The 21,856-nt window shown below is 42.3% G+C and overlaps 2 long non-coding RNA genes across 2 annotated transcripts in view; both read left to right on the top strand.

The window, feature by feature from the left end:
* LOC132659276 (uncharacterized) overlaps window positions 1–21,856 on the top strand; it is a 652,410-nt gene that overhangs the window by 162,413 nt on the left and 468,141 nt on the right. The window lies entirely within an intron of this gene.
* Window positions 1,626–21,856, top strand: part of LOC121819580 (uncharacterized) — a 40,877-nt gene continuing 20,646 nt past the window's right edge. The window contains exon 1 of the long non-coding RNA XR_006059806.2: window positions 1,626–20,819. This is a non-coding gene — a long non-coding RNA (uncharacterized LOC121819580). The remainder of the gene's footprint in view (window positions 20,820–21,856) is intronic.

Genomic DNA, 21,856 nt, shown 5'->3' with positions numbered 1-21,856 from the left:
TTTCCTTCTCCAGGGGATCTTCCCAACCCAGGGATCAAACCCAGGTCTCCTGCACTATAGGCAGATGTCTGAGCCACCAGGGAAGTCCCTAATGCCAAGTGAAATAAGCCAGTCACAAAAAACTAATCCCATATAATCCCATTTATATAAGGTACTTAAAGTAGTCAAGTTCATAGAGACAGAAAGTGGAGGAGTGGTTGCCAGGTGCAGGGGGCGCAGAGAATGGGATGTTGTTCAGTGGGTATAGAGATCAGTTTTGCAAGCTGAAAAAAGACATCCACAACAACGTGAGACTGCACGCTTAAAAACAGCCAAGAAGGTAAATTTTATGCTATGTGTATCTTACCACAATTTTATTTTTAAAAAAAGAAAGAAAAAGGAAAGAAATGAATCTACCAAGAGGAGTAGAGAAGATTAAGTCTGGCACATCAACTGTATGGAATGAAGAGGTTAAGGCCCAAATACCTTAGAATCTACCTCAGACGGCACTTAAGAGAGGGTTTCTATACCTTTACCTCTAAAGAAGTGCCGAGCATTGCAAGACTTTCATCCAGCGTGGCAGGCCACACAGAGAGGTTTATTGTTGGTGGTTGTTTGGTTTTTTTGTTTTTAAGCAGGGAGAACTTTGGGTACAATTGCCAACTACAAAGCAGACACCTCTCACCACCCACAGCCCACAGGTCCAGGGAGTGTTTGGAACTAGCCTCCGGGCAGGGTTGGGCAAGAACAGGGTCTGATGGGGTGAGGTCTCATTTTTAATGTCTCCGCCAGACACTGGTGCCAGGTTGCTACCAGCTGCTGGCATCTTTCAGCGCTGCCAATAAAAGTTTCAGCAATGCTCACCCAGCCAGAAATGCCAGGCCTGCACCCCAGGCAGCACCCAGCTCAGCCAGCTGCACTGACTCTCTGCACTGTCTCTCTGCAGAGCAAGAACAATAGATTTCATTTATGGAGCCCTGGTGTTGGCCATATATGATCTCATTTAATCTTTACAACAACTCAATAGAGTGTTATTATGTTCACTTTTTAGGTATGAAAACTGAAGTTTAGAGAGGAAAAGTTGACTTGCCCAAATTCGTAGGTGGAAGAAACTAGACTTGAGCTGCCATCCATTATGCTACATTGGGACAGGGTAGATGAATGGATTGATTAGTAAATGAATAAATGCAAGGAATGAAAACTGTAGGGTTGTTATTTCCAAATGTCTTTCACCTGAGGATTTCCAAGTACTTTTCAAGAATTTGACAGTGATTTATTGAATATCTACTTTTCAGGCACCTCAGAGAGCTGGATTTATATAGTCAGGCCATGGTTGACCTTGTCATCAGGGGGGAGCTTTTCAGCCAGCTGGGGAGACAAACGTATGAAAACTAGTAATAGCTGATATTTACTGACATTGCTTGGCTAGCTTTCATAGCCAAGGCATGGCAAAAAGTAGCCTATGAAGGAGGTACTATTATAACTCCCTTTTTCAGATGAGGAGACTGAGACTTTGATGGATTATTCAACTTATCTTGGGTCCTATAACTTAAGACTACTCAGAGGATTATCCTTGGCCCTAATTGCTTGTCAGTGGCCTGCTGCAAAGTAAGTACAGAAAGAGTATTAGTGTATTGTAGCAATCTGATACAGCAATTATATGTCTGTTGAGTAATATTATTTTTAAAAGTTGGTCTTATATTTCATATATTCATTTATTTTTATTTTATCTCATTTTATTTTTTTTCTTTTTCTTTTTTATTTTTTAAATAGATTTATTTATTTTAACTGGAGGTTAATTACTTTACAATATTGTATTGGTTTTGCCATACATCAACATGAATCCACCACATGTATACACATGTTCCCCATCCTGAACCCCCCTCCCTCCTCCCTCCCCGTACCATCCCTCTGGGTCATCTCAGTGCACCAGCCCCAAGCATCCAATATCATGCATCAAACCTGGACTGGCTATTCGTTTCATATATTTTTTCTCATTTTAAATGAATTTCTATCTTTCTAGTTCATCTCATTTTTACTGAATTCCTCTGTCTTTGAGGAGAACTGGCTCTAAGACCTCCAAGGATACCATAATCCATAGTTGTTCACGTGTCTTATATAAAATGGCATCATGGTTGCATATAACCTACACACATCCTCCCATAAATCATTTCTAGATATCTAATACATGCAAATGCTATGTAAGTAGTTGTAAATATAATGTAAATGCTAGCTGTTGGTATGCTGTAATTCAAATTTTGCTTTTGGGGAACTTTCTGGAATATTTTTTCCAATATATTTGGTTCATGTTTGGTTGAATCTAGAGATGCAGAACCCACAAATACAGAGGGGTGACTGTTCTTCACTTCTTTCTATTTTACAAAAGCTTTGACCAACAGTATACTGGGGGAAAACAACTGATCCTTTGCCACAGGTAGTTGGAGAAGCAATGAAACAGTTTAGCAATAGCAGACCTGGGATCTGATCTGTGCAGTGTAACTCCAGAGACTATTCTTGTCCTCAGGATTGAAAGATGACTGCCACCCCTCCAGGCTCTGTATCTGCATTCCAAGGAGCAGGAAGGGAAGGGAAAGGGCAAAAGGCACAGGGCAGCTAAATCACATGGCTTCTTATAGTTTGTCTATAAGGCAAAATTTATTCCCTAACTCACAGCCTTTGTTCTTCATATTTTTCCTCTCCAGATATCTACATGGCTTGCCTTTCACTTCATTTCCAATCTGCATTTGAACGTCACTTCCTAAGAGAAGAGGCTGTCTCTGGACACTTTGTCTAAAATAAGGCCACTGTCCATTCACTCCCCAGCTCTCTGCTGTCCAACACCATAACCACTAACCACTAATGAGAGAGATGGCTGGATGGCATCACCGACTCAGTGGCCATGAGTTTGGACAAGCTCTGGAATATGGTGAAGGACAGGGAATCCAGGTGTGCTGCAGTCCGTGGGGTCACAAAAAGTTGGACATGGCTAAGCAACTGAACAACAACAAGAATACACTATATTAAAAGACTATTATCTCTTCTAGCCCCTGACACTGCTCTATTTCCCTTTATAAGGGTTATTACCACCAGACATTGGACTTCCCTGGTAGCTCAGATGGTAAAGCGTCTGCCTACAATGTGGCAGACCTGGGTTCGATCCCTGGGTGGGAAGATCCCCTGGAGAAGGAAATGGCAACCCACTCCAGTACACTTGCCTGGAGAATCCCATGGATGGAGGAGCCTGGTGGGCTAAAGTCCATGGGGTCGCAAAGAGTCGGACATGACTGAACGACTTCACTTTCACTTTCACCACCAGACATTAGATGACGTACTTCTAGTTCATTTATTTATTATTAGCCTTTCCCACTGGAATGTAAGTTCACTTATGTCAGACACTTTATTTCCTATTCACCACTCTAACCCCAGTGCCCAGAACAGCACCTGGGTAAATGAACAAAACCAACTAGACTAGAAAGTCGGTTGGGCCCCTTCATCTTTGTGATTGTATTATGTGTATATCTGACAATGGCCTAAAAACATGTTTGTATACAAAGTGGAATTAATGTGTGTGTTCTAACTTTAATCTATACCCTCCAGGGAGCTAAATATTCAGTATCCTATTTAGAAATCCACACTTTAGTGGAGACTGCTTAAACTTTTCAAACAGAGATCTATACCAGGGATTTATTTTTTTATAATTTTATTTATTTTTGGTTGCACGAGGTCTTTATTGCTGTGCACGGACTTTCTGTAGTTTCAGGGAGCAGGGGCTACTCTCTAGTTGCAGTGTGCAGGCTTCTCACTGTGGCGGCGTCTCTTGTTGCAGAGCATGAGCTCCAGGGCATGCGGGCTTCAGGGGTTGTGGTGCACGGGCTTAGTTACCCCATGGCATATGGAATCTTCCCAGACCAGGGGACAGAACCTGTGTCCCCTGTCTTGTCAGGTGGATTCTTAACCACTGGAGCACCAGAGAAGTCCCCAGGGGGTTCTTAATTAACATTAGGAATGTTAAAAATAATTATTTGCTGTTGGAGAAAGAGCAGTGCTCCAAGTAGCTTATCTAGAAGGACTATACAGTTCCGTGTTTGCAGAACAAGGTAGACGAATCAGCAAATTTTAATGTGCATGTACATGAAATGTGCTTGTGGGATTCACCCTTCCTACCTCTTAGACTTAAGAAGAATGATTGTAATTTTTTTTTCTGCCTAACTTGCTGATACAAGTCTGACAGAATTTGATCTAAGACCCACTTCCTTAGTAGCATACCCCCAGGTAGCAAGGTGAGGGGGATCAAGTGTACGCCCCCACTGTGACTCCATCTACCTGTGATCACTGGGGGCTGCTGATATTTATGAAAAGAAACTGACAGTTGTTAAGCCAACAGACTGGCTTAGGCCCGATGGTAAGAGATTCCTAGACCTCATTCCAAGTGCTTCATCTTCAAGTTCTCCCTCCGAGTAACATTGTTGCTCAGACGGTGCCTGTCTGCACTTGGGCTACAGTGCTTCTGGACTCTTCCACGCCTGTTACAACAAGCTGCCGCCAGGGTGATGAGTAGCACGTCTACAGCATCAGAGGTCAGGAGTGAGTTGCTTGGTCTGAGCCAAATTTTTAAAGACAGCTGACATTCTCATTGTCAGGCCCCTGGAATTAACCATTGGCCTTTATTCCCATTTTGGTGAACGGAGAGCTTCAGTTTGTATTAACTCAGGGTAGGCCCGGCTCCAGGTTCCCAGCCCAAAGGCTATCATTCTTAGCCATCTCAGGGTGTTATAAGCAGGCTGTGAATACACAGACACAGACACACACACACACACACCATTGTCTGGGAGCTAAAAACTTAATGTTTCTTACGAGCATTTACCATAGTTTGTTGCTGTTGTTCAGGCACTAGTTTGTATCCAACCCTTTGTGACTGCATGGACTACAGCATGCCAGACTTCCTTGTCCTTCACTATGTTTGCTCAGATTCATGTCCACTGAGCCAGGGATAAATCCATTTCCTTTTGATTGTGCTACTGATGCCATAAAAGACTTTTTGTCAATATTTGAATCCATAGATCCTAAAGAAACAAATGCTATCCCTCAGTGTCCCCAGTACTCAAAAACTTAATGCTGATGAACTAATGATAAACCTTTGAGCTAGAGGAGAATTTAAAGAGCAATAAGATGAGTGATTTTCAAAATTTAGGGTTGGGCAGGGGGGTAGCATCTTTAAAAAAAAAAAAACTAAACTAAAATACAATTTTTAAAAGAGAGGACAATGGAAATCCAAGAAGTCTCCTTACACAAGTAAATACCCAGGGGAAGAGCTTACCCCAGATGTACCCTGGCGAATCTGAGCTGAGACACCCTGTCACTCACGCACCATGAATATCTGCAAACCCTTCACCCCTTCAACTGGGGGCCTATGATCTCTCCCTCTGGAGGAGCCACACATACATTCCATCACCCCACAAACCTTCATGAGCCCCTGCGTGTGCCAGGCAGACAAGGGCACAGAGGTATCACAGTGGAACAGGCAGCCACAGGATTACAGGGGTAGAGCCAGTGACCACTCGAGGGAGCCAAGGAAAGGAAGTGAGGTGACCCTTGAAGGTGGATGAAAGGAGAAGAGAGAGTGGGGCTGGAGGCAGCAGGAGGCCGTGAGGTCTCCAGGTCAAGGGAGTCACATGCAGAGGGAACAGCTATTATAACCAGTCATGTGACAGAGATATAAGAGCTTTGCATGCACACAGCCCTCTGGGGTAGGTACTATGATTTGCTCCATCTTGCAGATGAGAAAATGGAGGCACAGAGCAGTTAAATAACTTGCCCAAGGTCAAGCTAGAAAGGGGTGGAGCCAGGGTTTGAGCCCAGAGTGTCCAGAACTATAGTCTTTGTGCTGAACCTCTGTACTGTGCTGCCTGAGAATTCAGAAAAGCAAAAAAAAAAAAAACAAGTCAGTCAGGTTCAGTCAAATGCTGCAGACTCAGAGGGAAGGCTGGGGAGGCAGGACTTTGTTCTTAGTGCTGAGGAGCCTGAACTCGATCCTGAGGGCAGTGAGAGCTACTAAAGTGTTTTGGTTTTTTTTTTTTTTTTTACTTTTAATTGGAAAGTAATTACTTCACAATGTTGTACAACAAGAGCCAGCCAAAAAGCATACATATATCCCCTCCCTTCTGAGCCTCCTTTCCACTCCCCTTTTTGAAAGGTTTTAATTAGAGAAGTGAAATGAATAGATTTCACTAAATTTCCTGCTACAAAAACAGATTCTTTTTTAGAAGATCATCATTATTCCCACAATTTCTCACCTCCTTTTTACCTCAGTCACTTACAGAAGATCAAGATACCTTCTAAGTCAATCACCAACACACTGACCTTAGCTCCACGTCCTCTGCACACCCATTAGTCTGACCAATTGCCACCCTGCCCATCCTTTCAGCAGCCTCCCCTCCTTTATCCTTAATCCCTGCTTACAATCTTTCTCTCACCTCTTGTCGTGTCTAGTGTCTGAATTTGCCCTAACATTTGCTTCCATTGCTGCTACCTAAAAGCAAATGACTTTTTTCTTTCTCTCATACCCTGCCCATGTCACACAACCAGGAGATAGGATGAGTATGTGCCTTGTTTCCCATGGCCACTTCCAAATCATTTTATTCCCTTCTCCTTTTACCTCTCTTCCATGGAGTTTTATTTCAGTAGACTTTACCCCCCCTCCCCCGCCTACACCCGGTTCTTCTGGACTACTACCCTCAGTCCATCGTGTCTCACCCTTTCTATTACAGTTCATTCAACTGTTACCATCCTTGGTTACTTCAAAATTCCTATGGCTTATCCATCCAATACTTTGGCCGCTTCAGCCAACTCACACTAATGACCCTTTCTTCCATCCTACTTAGCTATCATCTTCCTCAATTCTATCCTTTGACATTGTGAACCACACTAATTGTGTCATCTCTGAAATTTCAGCATCAAATATCCCAGTCTCTGTGTTTTAGCTTACGTGATCTAATCCTCTAGTCCTGTAAGTTTTCAACCTCATAGAGACCTTCCATGATTATTAACCTTGGAACTTTCTCATCAGTTACCCCACTCTTGCCTCCCTCAGCCTAATGGTTCTCTGTTACAACCACTTTCCTGCAAACTGCCCCCAACAGTCTTACCTGCCAAACACCAACCTTCCAGCACCCAAGCAGCTGTGGGTTCTTGACGAATCCACAGATTATGACAACGGGATTCCTTTCACATTTATGGACACAAATCTCACGTGGGGTCTCACCACTGACTGGCAAACACTTATCCAGTATCTCCACTTCCCAACTCTTTCCAAAACTATTGCTCATTTTTCTTCATTTCCTCAAACTTCCTATATTGCTCCTCCCTTCAATCTCAGATGATAGCTTTGACTTGTAGTTCAGTGAGAAAAAAAGAGAAACACTCCAATCACATAGAAACTGCCTCATCTTCTCATTGATAAAACTTCCAACTTAACCCTAAATATTGGAGAAGGAACTGGCACCCCACTCCAGTACTCTTGCCTGGAAAATCCCATGGACAGAGGAGCCTGGTAGGCTGCAGTCCATGGGGCCGCGAAGAGTCAGACACGACTAAGCGACTTCACTTTCACCTTTCACTTTCATGCATTGGAGAAGGAAATGGCAACCCACTCTAGTGTTCTTGCCTGGAGAATCCCAGGGACGGGGGAGCCTGGTGGGCTGCCGTCTATGGGGTCGCACAGAGTCGGACACGACTGAAGCGACTTAGCAGCAGTAGCAGCAGCAACCCTAAATATTACTTGAAAGCACTGATGCTGAAGCTGAAGCACCAATACTTTGGCCACCTGTTGTGAAGAGTCAACTCATCAGTAAAGACCCTGATGCTGGGAAAGATTGATGGCAGGAGGAGAAGGGAGTGACAGAAGATGAGATGGTTGGCTGGTACCACCAACTCAATGGACATGGGTTTGAGTAACTTCAGGAGATAGTGAAGAACGCAGAAGCCTGGCATGCCACGGTCCATGGGGTCAAAAAGAGTCGGACATGACCTAGTGACTGAACAGCAACAACCAACCTAACCCGATCTGTGCTCATGTTCTGCACATTTCCTCCTGTTTCCTTGGAGGGCACATCCATGCTCCAATCTCAGGTCAGCCCATCCCAGATCAGCCCACCCCGCCCCTCATGCCCAGGGGGAATCCCCTCTTGCCTTCTCCCCGGCAGTACTTCTGTAAGTATCTCCTCTCTTTCCTGCAGCATTTTCTTCCTTTCTATTGGCTCACTGCACTTGCCTTTCCTCCCCACTCCCCTACAGAGGGTTAAGAATCAAGGTTCTCGAAAAACAAAAACACAACAACAAAAACCACAAACACTTTTTAACTTCCCATTCCCCTCCAACTCCAGTCCCAAGCTCTATTCTACTTCACTTAGAAGTGGTTCTCCACAGCTGCTGTCTGCTCCGTCCTACCTCAAATGCTCTTCTCCCCTGCCCCCATTCCTTCTGAGCTCTTGAGATGGCTCTTGGCAAAGTGGCTGGTGACCTCTAGATAACCAAACCCAGTGGTCACTTTGCTCTTACTAGAATCTGCAGCACATTTCTCTTTACCAGGCCCTCTTTCCTGGAAAAAAAAAAAAATTTTTTTTTTTTCTTTTGTAGTTTCTGTGACAGCAAACTTTCCTGGTTTTATCCTCACTTCACTGGTAGCTCTTCCTTCATTTCATTTGCTGGCTTTCTCCTCTTTGATTTTAATGTTGGAGTTCTTTTCTTTACTCATTCTCCCCTTTGATGATCCAATTTAATATCATGGTTCAAATACCAGTTTAAGTCTGTTTCCTGAACCTCTATTTGTAGAACTAACTTCTTGGCTGATTCTGAGACTCATATCCCACTGCCTTCTTGACACTTCCATATGGATAACAAATAGACCTTCAAATTTAACATGGTCAAGGCACAGTCCTTCATCCCCTGCCACCATGGACTTCACCAAGCTTTTCAATTGTGGTAAATGACAGTATCACGCACTTAGTTACTCGGACCAAAAACAAGAGTTGCCCTAATTTCCTCCCCTCCCTATCCCCATGAGCTGGTGCTTTTCCCTTTCTTCTCCAAAATATTCCCAGTGTCCATTCTCTCCACGATGACTGATAACATGCCCAATCAAGTCTGCAGCGTGTTTCAACTTGGCTATTGCAAAAACATTCCTAATTATGCTCTCTGCCTCTTCTCTTGCCCCTCCTCCTATAATCAATTTTCCGCACTCCTACCAAATTATCTTCGAAAAGTAAAGCATTTGCACCTTAAATCTTCCAGTGTCTTTCCATCTGACTTAGAGTAAAATCAACCCTCTGGTCCCAGCTCACAGAGTCCTGCATGATGGGTTCCCTGCCTACTCTTCCCCTTGCTCACTTTGTACCACTTGTTGACCTTTGTACTTGGGAGGTTGTTCCAGTCTTAGGACCTTAGCTCTAGCCCTACTCTGCCTAGAATGTTCTTCCCGTAGATCTCTGTATGTGTGGATCCTTCTCAAGTTTCAGGTGAAGTATAGCATCTTTAGAGAGGCCCTTCCTCAACATCCAACCTAAAAAATCATCCTACCACCATACACATGTCATTTATATCACACCGTTTTGTTATCTTTTCATCAGAATTGTTGAAGAAAAAAAAGACCACTTAACATTTTTCTATTTATAACATTTATCGTCTGCTTCCCTCTCCCCACACCTGTCACACATACACTATAATCTATACCTTTTCCTGTTCACTAACCTAGAAGAGTACCTGATACTCAAAAGCATACTAGTTGAATGAATGAGTTGCAAACTATGTGTTTTACATTCCAAAGTCCAGAATCTGCACCAGTAGTTAGATGTACTGTGAGAGGGAAGCATGAGCAGTCAAGAGAAAAAATCAGACGAAATATGAAAAGGCCTGCAAATGAGTAAATTAAAACTTCTCAACCAGCAAATGCAGGAGACCTGGGTTGGATCCCTGGGTTGGAAAGAGTCCCTGAAGAAGAGAATGGCAATCCACTCCAGTATTCTTGCTGGAGAATCCCATGGACAGAGGAGCCTGGTGGGTTTGCAGAGTCGGACATGACTGAGCAACTAAGAGCAACAAATAAAAGTCCAGGACTAGACAGCTTTACTGGTGAATCCCACCAAATATTAAAAGACTTAGTACCAATCCCAAAACTCTTGCAAAAAATAGAGGAGGAGGGAATATTTCCAAACTCATTTCATGAGGCCAGTACAACCCTGATACCAAGCCAGTTAAGGACACAAGAAAAGACAATTACAGGCCAATATTCCCAATGAACATAAATACAAAAATCATCAAAAAATATTAGCAAAAAAAATTCAACAGTACATTGAAAAGATCATAACCATGATTAAATGGGGTTTATTCTAGGAATTCTAATGTGGTTCAAAATACATTAATTAATCTACTTAATATACCATATTAACAAAATGAAGCATGAAAAAATATTTGATTATCTCAATAGATGCAAAAAAATCATTTGATAAAACTCACCATTCATTCTTGATAAAAACTCTCAACAAAGTGGGTATAGAGGGAATGTACTTCAACATAATAAAGACCATATATGACAAGCCCACAGCTAACAGCTAACATCATACTCAACAGTCAAAAGCTGAAAGTTTTTCCTCTAAGATCAGGAACAAGATAAGGATGCCCACTCCCATAACTTTTATTCAACATAGTACTGGAAGTCCAAGCCAGAGCAGTTTGTTAAGGAAAAGAAATAAAAGGCAGTCAAATTGGAAAGGAAGAAGTAAAACTGTTACTATTTGTAGATAACATGATGTTATATGTAGAAAACCATAAAGATTCCACCAAAAAATTGTTAAAACTAATATAATCCACATACAGAAAATTTTTGTGTTTCTATATACCACTAATGAACTATCAGAAAGAGAAATTAAGAAAACAATTTTGTTTATAATTGCATCGAAAAGAATAACAATATCTAAGTGTAAATTTAAACAAGGAAGTGAAACACTTATACACTAATAACTATATATAAGGCATTTTGAAATTCAAAAAGACACAAATAAATGAAAAGATATTCCATGCTCATGGATTGAAAGAATTATTGTTAAAATGTCCATACTACCCAAAACAATCTACAATTCAACACATTCCCTATCAAAATTCCAATGACATTTTCCACATCAACAGAGTAAACAATTCTAAAATTTGCATGGTACCACAAAATTTTCCCAAATACCCAAAGCAATCTTGAGAAAGAAGAACAAGGCATCATGCTCCCTGACTTCAAACTGTATTAAACAGCTCTAGTAATCAAAAAAGCATGGTGTTGCCATAAAAACAGGCATAGATGAATGAAAGAGAAACAGAGCCCAGAAATAAATGCACACATAAATGGTCAGTTAATTTACAACAAAGGAGCTAAAAATATGGAATAGGGAAAGGACAGTTTCCTCAATAAACGGAGCTGGGAAAACTGGGCAGCAATATGCAAGAGGATGAAACCAGACCACTGTCTCACACCACACACAACAATAAGGCAAAATGGATTAAACATTGGAATGTAAGACCTGAAACCAAAAACTTCCTGAAAGAAGATAAAGTAGGTAAGCCCTTTGACACTGGTCTTGGCAATGGGTTTTTTGGATCTGACACCAAAAGCAAAGGCATTAAAAGCAAAAATAAACAAGCAGGACACATAAAACTGAAAAGTTTCTGCATGTCAAAGGCAACCATGACCAAAATGCAAAGGACACCTACTGAATGGGAGGAAAGCAATGCAGATCATATTAGCAGAAAAACACAAACAATCCAAATAAAAATGGGCAGAGGATCAAAATAGACATTCTTCCGAAGTCATACAAATGGTCAACAGGTATGTGAAAAGGTGTTCGACACTAGTAATCATCAGGGAATTGCAAATACAAACCACAATGAGATATTGCCTCACAATTGTTAGAACAGCTATCATCAAACAGAAAAGGAATAACAAGTGTCTGTGAGGAGAAAAGGGAAACCTGTACACTGTTAATGGGAATGTAAATTGGTGCAGCCTCTATGGTAAGTGGCATGGGGTTTCCTCAAAATATTGAAAATAGAACTACTATACAGTAAATCCACTTCTGGGTATTTATCCAAAGAAAAGGAAAACAGTAGCTTAAAAAGATATGTGCACTCCATGCTCATTGCAGCATTACTCAGAATAATCACGATATCGTAAGTTGTCCATTGACAAATGAATGGGTAAGGAAAATGGGATATATATATTATTCAGTCATAAAGGAGAATAAAATCTTGCCATTTGTGACAACATGGATGGACTTTGAGGGCATTATGTTAAGTGAAATAAGTCAGACAGATAAATACTGGATGATCTCTCTTGCATGTGGAATCTAAAAACAAAAAATAAAAATGTAAGCTCATAGATAAGAGAGAAGAGATTGGTGGTTGCCAGAGATGGGGGTCAGGGATTGGTGAAATGTGAGTCAAATGGTACAACTTCTAGTTATAATATAAATGTCATGGGGCTATAATGTACAGCATGGTGACTCTAGTTAATAATAGCATATTACATATTTGAAAGCAGTTAAGAAAGCATATTATAGAGATAGTCACTACAAGGGAAAAATAACTCTAACTATGTATAGTGACAGATGTTGCTGCTGCTGCTGCTGCTGCTAAGTCACTTCAGTCATGTCCAACTCTCTGCGACCCCATAGACGGCAGCCCACCAGGCTCCCCCGTCCCTGGGATTCTCCAGGCAAGAACACTGGAGTGGGTTGCCATTTCCTTCTCCAACACATGAAAGTGAAAAGTGAAAGTGAAGTCGCTCAGTCGTGTCTGACTCTTCTCGACCCCGTGGACTGTAGCCCACCAGGCTCCTCCATCCACGGGATTTTCCAGGCAAGAGTACTGGAGTGACAGATGTTAACAGATATTATTTTGGTAGTCATCCCACAATATATACAAATACAGAATCATTATGTTGTACACTGGAAATAACATAATGTTGTATGTCAATTATACCTCAATAAAAGATATCAGTTCAGTTCAGTTCATTCACTCAGCCATGTATGACTGTTTGTGACGCCATGAATCGCAGCACGCCAGACCTCCCTGTCCATCACCAACTCCCAGAGTTCACTCAGTCTCACGTCCATCGAGTAGGTGATGCCATCCAGCCATCTCATCCTCTGTCATCACCTTCTCCTCCTGCCCCCAATCCCTCCCAGAATCAGAGTCTTTTCCAATGAGTCAACTCTTCGCATGAGACGGCCAAAGTACTGGAGTTTCAGCTTTAGCATCATTCCTTCCAAAGAATACCCAGGAAATATCTCCTTTAGAATGGACTGGTTGGCTCTCCTTGCAGTCCAAGGGACTCTCAAGAGTCTTCTCCAACACCACAGTTCAAAAGCATCAGTTCTTCGACACTCAGCTTTCTTCACAGTCCAACTCTCACATCCATACATGACCAACGGAAAAACCATAGCCTTGACTAGATGGACCTTTGTTGGCAAAGTAATGTCTCTGCTTTTTAATATACTATCTAGGTTGGTCATAACTTTCCTTCCGAGGAGGAAGCGTCTTTTAATTTCATGGCTGCAGTCACCATCTACAGTGATTTTGGAGCCTCCAAAAATAAAGTCTGACCCTGTTTCCACTGTTTCCCATCTATTTCCCATGAAGTGATGGGACCACATGCCATGATCTTAGTTTTCTGAATGTTGAGCTTAACGCCAACTTTTTCACTCTCCTCTTTCACTTTCATCAAGAGGCTTTTTCGTTCCTCTTCACTTTCTGCCATAAGGGTGATGTCATCTGCATATCAGGTTATTGATATTTCTCCCAGCAATCTTGATTCCAGCTTGTGCTTCTTCCAGCCCAGCGTTTCTCATGATGTACTCTGCACAGAAGTTAAATAAGCAGGGTGACAATATAGAGCCTTGATGTACTCCTTTTTCTATTTGGAACTAGTCTGTTCCATGTCCAGTTCTAACTGTTGCTTCCTGACCTGCATATAGGTTTCTCAAGAGGCAGGTCAGGTGGTCTAGTATTCCCATCTCTTTCAGAATTTATATACAGAATATTTATTGCAGTAAGAAAATATACTACTTATAATTAAAATCAGTGCATTGTAAAGTGAAGTTGCTCAGTCATGTCTGACTTTTTGCGACCCCATGGACAGTAGCCTATCAGGTTCCTCCATCCACAGTATTTTCCGGGCAAGAATACTGGAGTGGGTTGACATTTATGACAGTACAAATAATGGCACAATGGTATGATAACCTTATCATGTTGTAAGAAAAACAATATGCAAGAAAAAGATTCTCAACTTTTACCATGTTTCAGATTTTTTTAAAATTCAGTTTATTGTTTTCTTGGTGTTCCTGCATCAAACTTAGATTCTCACTGTATTAATAATAGGAGGGAAATGGTATTTTTTTTCCAGTTTTTTTGATTGATCGATTCATTTTTGACTGCACTGGGTCTTTGTTGCTGTTTGAAGGCATTCTCTGATTGTGGAGAGCAGGGGCTACTCTCTAGTTGCAGTGCATGGGTTTCTCATTGCGGTGACTTCTCTTGTTGCAGAGCACAGGTTCCAGAGCATGAACTCAGTAGTTGCTGCGCATTGGGCTTAGTTGCCCCGAGGCATGTGGAATCTTCCCAAACCAACCAAGGATTGAACCTGTGTCCCCTTGCATTGGCAGGTGGACTCTTAACCACTGGACAGAAGTCCAGTAGTATTTTTTGAATGTTAAAAAAAAAAAAAGGCTTTTCAAATAATTAGAGCTTAGAAGGATTGGGATCTTCTAGAAAGGGGAAAAGTTTCAAGGAACTATTATTTAGCACCCATTACAAAAGTTTCTCTCATTCTTATAACAACACTATGTGGTACGTATCATTATGTACCCCTATTTACTTTCGGAGAAACAGGTTCAGAGAGGTTAAGTAACTGGCCCAAAGTCACACAGTAGGAAGCAGGAACTGAACCAAGGATGTTTTATTTCATAGTTTATGCTTTTGACTACCATACTAACTTGACCCCCTTACTTTATCTCCTCAAGTCTCAGGGTCTTCAACTGCAAAATGAGGGCAATGACTTGCTTCAGAGGTTGTCATGGGTAATGGAGAAGATATTGCATTGAGATGCAGAAGGCCTAAGAGACACGGGTTCAATCCCTGAGTCGGGAAGATCCCCTGGAGGAAGGCATGGCAACCCACTCCAGTATTCTCACCTAGAGAATATGATGGACAGGAGCCTGGCAGGCTAGGGTTCATAGTACTGTAAAAAGTCAGACATGACTAAAGTGACTTAGCACGCACTTAATGCATGGAGAAGAGTTTAGCCAGTGCCTGGCACATGGAGTACACTCATTATCTATTTGTAGTTATCAATATTGATGTTGTCCAATATCACAGAATTAACATATAGGAGAGCTAAGAGGTGAAGCCAGGCCTAGCTAATTCCTAAGCCTGTGATTTTCCCATGGAGTTGGTGGGCACTAGTTAGATCTGCTACAGAAGGAAAGATATTCAAGGATAAACAATTTCATAGTCCCACCTGATTTCAAGACCATATAGTTTCTACCTTTTTCTTCATGGGTCAATAGCAGTTAGGGTTAGTTGGGGTAAGAAAGATATTCCTTCATCTTCCCCTACTTCGAAGTGGCCATGGCATTATGGGAGCTCAGGTGAGGCTCTTGGTTTGACCTCAATAGTCAAACCCAGCTGGCTGTGGATCAGTTCAGTTCAGTTCAGTCGCTCAGTTGTGTCCAACTCTGCGACCCCATGAACTGCAGCACGTCAGGCCTCCCTGTCCATCACCAACTCCCAGAGTTCACTCAGACTCAGGTCCATCGAGTCAGTGATGCCATCCAGCCATCTCATCCTCTGTCGTCCCCTTCTCCTCCTGCCCCCAATCCCTCCCAGCATCAGAGTCTTTTCCAATGAGTCAACTCTTCGCATGAAGTGGCCAAAGTACTGGAGTTTCAGCTTTAGCTTCATTCCTTCCAAAGAAATCCCAGGGTTGATCTCCTTCAGAATGGACTGGTTGGATCTCCTTGCAGTCCAAGGAACTCTCAAGAGTCTTCTCCAACACCACAGTTCAAAAGCATCAATTCTTTGGCTCTGGGTGTGGATACCACTCCTCTATCAAGTTGGGTGAATAACAAGTTCCTTTGTCACCTAAGGCTTGACTCTCTTATTTATAAATTGGGGATAATAACAGGACTTACCCTCACAGATGGTAAGGAGTAAAAGGGTTAATACACGTGAGTGCCTGCCCCGCGCCCACAGTGCCTGGCCAGTGTTCACAGTGGCCTCCTCTAGCTGGTGCCTCTGGTTATTATCCTCATCCGGGAACCCAGGGTGAGCAGGGCATTGTTTAAGGACCCGGGAAGCCATGTTTGTGCAAAATTCACTTCCTATTGTTGGCCTTCCGATTTGCAACCAGCCAATTTAGAATTTGCTCACACGTGTTAAGAGCCAGGACGTGAAAGGGCTTGGATCCCTGTGCAGAACACATAATAAGGCAAACAAGTTTTGCTGTTCCTGTTTTTGAGCTTCAGGGAAAGACCAAGGGCTATTTTTAGCTGTGGTAGGTGTGGGTTCTGGGGAGGGCATTGGGCCGTGTTTGTTACATTACGTTTTAACATAATACAGAGTTACCCAGCTCAAGGGATCTGTTTCAGGTTGTTTTTATTAATCAAAGAGTGTTTTTTCCCCCTAGTTGAGATGGTCAGACTTAATGGGTAGCCAGTACATGGGACTTGATACACAGATTTAACCTAACAAAAATAAATCCTTTGTTTTATCAAGTTTCCATGAGTATCCTAAAAACAAGGGGAAAAATGTCATAAATACAGCATTGCTTTCAGTTGAGTAACTGTTGTTCTCTCAGGAAAAAAATAATTTGTCATTATGCTATTGTATATCTCACACAAATAAACTCTGGAAGAGGGTTGTGTGATTCAGGAACAAGACAGGAGCAAGACTTTCCCCTGGAAATTGTTGAGTACTTTCAGCTACAGACAAGACATCTATCTTTCTCCTGAGATGAGAACAGACACAAGTGGTGAGGGTGAAAATTAACTACCTCAAGCACAGATAATTTGGGTTTCAGATATTAGAATCAAAATGCATGGGGTGGAATAAACAATGTTCTCCAAACCCAGACCTCATAAACTCTCTTCAGAAACATTAGCTGAGTGCTTAGGATGGGCCCGCCACATGAGATGGATAAAAGAACAAAACAGATTCAGCTCTTTCCTTAAGGGATCCCTCGGCTCAGAAGGAAAAATAGATAAGAAAACACAGCGTGAAGGGTGCTCTGACAGGGGGAATAGCTTCCTACACTGACTGGATAATTTCCAAGTTGCTTAATATTCCTGAATTGCAATTGCTTCATCTCTGACATGAAGCTACGAATTTCTGTGAAAGATGGCAAATCAAACATCTGTGCATATGGTTAAAACAAACAAAAAACTCCCATGTCCTCTTTCCCACACCGCAAAAGGAAACATTAAGAAAGAGGAAAGCATAGGACCCAGAAATAAGAAGCTTTAACCTAAGAGAGGCACAAGAAGGCCCAGGATGACGGTGAAGCATCCTAGGATGACTGCTGTGTACCAGGCTCAGAGGCCACCTGCTCAGGTCAGAGCCGGTCAGAAGGCTCTCAGAGAGATTGCTTCAAAATGAAAGCACTGACAGAAAAATGAAAGCATTGATAGAATCCCACATGTATTCAAAATTTCTCAGAGAAGATTTATGCAACGACCAGACAGGTTTGAGGTTGGATTAGAGCTAAGTATACAGAAAATCAAGCAAGCTCGGAAAAAAAAAAAAAAAAAAAAAAAAACCAACAAGAAAATGACTCCATGGGAAATTAAAAATTGTGCAGGAAAATAAAAAAATCTAGTGTGTTAGATGACACAGTTGTGAAAATGCTGACCTGGCTAAAATTAAGTTGCAGCTATATTGGGAAGATAGGAGAACAGGGAGAGAGTGTGTGTGCGTGTGTGTGTTGCACGTGGGGTGGTGGGTTGATGTCAGCTAAATCCTCGTCTTCCCATGGAAGAAAGCCAGTAAATGATGCCTGAAACCAAGAAATCACAAAGTAGCAACATAAGCATGTTTTTGAGAGATATGGAGGTGAATCACAAAAGAAAGTCAGCTGAAGTGTTGACAGTGGTTGTCTCTGAACCATGGGAAACTGTACTGTGTAGGTTTGGGGAAAGAATAGGGAACAGGGACATAATGACCATCTCTTAATATCAAAATATGTAGAAGATTTTGACTCTTTAACTACCTGCGCATATAAACTTACTTACTAAAACTCAACTTTAAATTATAGCCACACAAGAACAGAAAGTGCTGGAATTCCTTGTTGTGTTTGTTAACAATCATAAAAGTCATGTGCACATCTCATGAAAACTTTTCTGAGAAAGAACTGCTATCACATGGTGTGCCAGGCTGACTGGCCCTTCATGTTATTTCTCAGATTTGCAAAGTCAGCTTGTTGATAAAACATCGTTTGCTTAAAAATAGGGGGGAGGCTAATAACAGTACTTACCCTTATAAGGTGGTGAAGAGGATCAAAAGAAAAAAGGCATTGACAGCACAGGGCTCTAGAAATATTGGCAAGTTGTACTATGTGTCTTCCTCTCTGCTCTAATTATCTACTTCTCTCCAGGTGACACCTTAGAGCCAGGGGGAGAAGGTGCTGGCTGTCTTTCCCTCGAACACTATCTTAGTTAACTCTGCTGCCATAAGAGAATGCCAAGGGTTGGGTGGGTTAACAACAAATCTTTATTTCCCATAGCTCTGGAGCCTGAAAGTATGAGAGCAGGAGGCCAGCATAGCTGGGTTCTTAGTCAAGGCCCTCTTCCTGATTTACACATTGCAACCATCTTTTCATTGTACCTTTACATGGCAGGATGAGTGGGAATAGAAGAGAGTAGGAGGAGGGAGTTGGGGAGAAAGATATGAGATGTCTCTTCTTATAAAGGCACTAATCCCATCATGAAGGCTCTACTTTTATGAACTAATTACCTCCCAAAGGCCCCATCTCAAATCCCACCACATTGTGGATTGGGGTTTCAACATACAAATATGGAGGAAAAACAAAGATTCAGTCTACAGTAACCACCTCAATCTATAGACCTATAGATTTGGTCTATAGTTCCAGGCTGGATGGCTGGAACGTCAGATGTGGTGGTGAGCCAACTGGGACCAGGCCAACAAGGGCTACCACCCTGAGGATAGACATGTCCTGCTGCCTAGCCCCAACCTCCAGTCTAATAATGAGAAAGAGATACACTTCTATCTTGTTTCAGCTCCTAGCAACTGTCATATTCTAACTAATACTCACCTTAATTTCATTAATATTAGCAGTGGTTCTAGAAGTACCAGTTACTTACGGTGTCCTGAGAGGGGATACGCATCTCAGAGCTGGAGACCTGAAGTCCTGACATGCAGGCAAAACTGAAGGAGCTGTTAGGCAATCAGGCAAAGACAAAGTTAAGAATATTCTTGAAAGAACAGCATAAAGACGGGACTGAAAATGAGAAAAACGTACTGTTTGGAGAAGAGGTGACAGTTGAGGGTGAATTGGGAGAGAGAGGTTGCAAGAAGCAAGGCCAGTGAAGTAACAATGCTATGGCCTTTAGGTCACATTCAGGAGTTTCAGCTTGCATTCAAGGACAAGAGGGAGCCACAGAAGGAAAGGTTTTGTGATTCAAATTTTAACTGATGTGTTTGTGGTATGGAGGATGGAGTCAGAAAAGATGGAGGCAAGGAGACTATTTCAGTAATTAAAACAAGAAATAAAAGGTGGGGTACCAGGGATGGGGACCCAAAAGCAGATTTGTGCAGGTTCAAATGATAAGAGGTAGAATCTGACTCAACACGAAAGTACAGGGCGAAGCAGGCATAGAGAGCTATGACCAGATTTCCAGCTGTCACTCTCCAAGGCTGGGACAGGGAAAGAAGGAGTCGTTTTAAAAAGGAACGTGGAAGATGCTGATCTTCGTTGCAAACATCCAAATGCTAAAGTTTCCAGGGCAACTAGATATTTAAGAGAGGGTATGTGGCTACCCATGGATTTGAACTCAATCCAGAATCAGTCTTTTCAAGCATTTTTAAAAAGTGAGGGATTGCGGGTCCAGTGGTCTTAGTGGTCCAGTGGGTAAGACACCATGCTCCCCATGCAGGGGGCTCAGGTTTGATCCCTGGTCAGGTAACTAGATTTCACAAGCCACCACTACAACACAGCACAGGCAAATAACTAAACAAATAATCTTTTTAGTGAATTAGGAAGGTGATAGGGTAAACACTACTGCCAGCAGAGGGAACTGAAGCCCAGAAAGATCCAAAACCTGCAGCCAAGAAAGCTAATCCCTGAGTTAGATCATACAATTAAACACAACATACAACCCGGATCTTTGCAGAACTACTTCTCTCACTAAGTCAATTATTTATTCACCAAACAATAACTGAGGACCCAGCTGTGCTTTGCGCAGAACTGGGAGTTGCAAATACATAAGGCAAATGAGACAAAGTCCCACTTGAATGACTTCTTTTATTGAAGAGGCTCTTCTGAGGGGGGAAGACAGAAATTCAGCCAACAACAACAACCAGGAGAATGTCAGGTAGCGAAAAGCAAATGCTACAATGAAAAGAAAGCAAGACAAGTACGATCAAGAGTGATAGGAGTGAAGGGAGATACTTGAAATTGGACGATCGAGAAAGACCTCTCTGAGGATGTGTTGTGAATAACAAGATGAGCCAGCCATGCAAAAAAAAAAAAAAAAAATCCAGGAAAAGAAGGGACCTGCCTTTGCAAAGCCCCTAAGGTGAGATGGAGCTTAATGTGGAGGTGCAGTTGGAGGCCCATGTGGTTGGGGTTTGGGGTGGAGTGAGCCTAGGAAAGAGTCACAGGAGATGGGGTCAGGGAGTGGGGAGGGGGGTCAGAGCAGGGGGCTTGCAAGTTAGAGCTTGGATTTTATTTTAAGTACAATGGGAAGTCATCAGAGCATTTTAGGTTTTTTCCTACTTTTAACAAAAATTGAGTCATTCTATCTATTTATCTCTCTGAGCTTCCCAGATAGCTCAGTGGTAAAGAATCTGCCTGCCAATACAGGGGACACACGTTGGACCCCTGGCTTAGGAAAATCCCCTGGAGTAGGAAATGGCCTCCCACTCCAGTATTCTTGCCTGGGAAATTCCAAGGACAGAGGAGCCTGGTGGGCTAACATCCACGAGGTCGCAAAAGAGTCGGACATGACTTTAGCGACTAAACAAGAACAAACCTCAGTGAATCTATATGACCAATGGTTGTGGCTGCCGTGTGGAGGGCAGACTTTGGCAGGATTAGAAACAACAATGAAAAGCCACAGCCGCCTCCTGTTCTAGCCCCACTTCTCTGCTGTCTGTCATCACAATCTCCACTCCCTCGCGATGACCGACAGAGGTGGGAGTTAAACCCCAGTTTTCAATGGGGATTTGATTTCTATATCCTTCCACAAAGCCGAGCACAGTTTGGGGCATGTAGCTGTCCCTTTAATAATATTTGATGTTTGATTAATAAGTTAAACAACCCATTGACTCCATTTATTCAAAGAATCAGGCAAACCAATTAAAAGGCCTCAAAACAAAGCCCAGACATAGCAGCTGTTTGCCGGCCCTGGTCAGTTGCTTGACCAAGAGGGCCTGTCAAGCTAAATCAGCAGGGCAAAGCCAAGAGCTCACAGTGACACGGAGTTCCCAAGTCTGCCATTGTTCTCTCTTCCCAGGGTTAGGCTACAGTTCGTGTCTCTAGGAACCTGGAAGAAAACAAAAACATTCTTTTTGTTTTTCCTTTTGAACTTTTTATTTTGTATTGGGGTATAGG

This window comes from Ovis aries, chromosome 1 (genome assembly GCF_016772045.2).
Source record: "Ovis aries strain OAR_USU_Benz2616 breed Rambouillet chromosome 1, ARS-UI_Ramb_v3.0, whole genome shotgun sequence".
NCBI classification, from domain to species: Eukaryota; Metazoa; Chordata; class Mammalia; order Artiodactyla; family Bovidae; genus Ovis; species Ovis aries.
The sequence above is the reverse complement of the archived record's forward strand: the minus strand, read 5'-3'. Positions and strand labels throughout refer to the sequence as shown.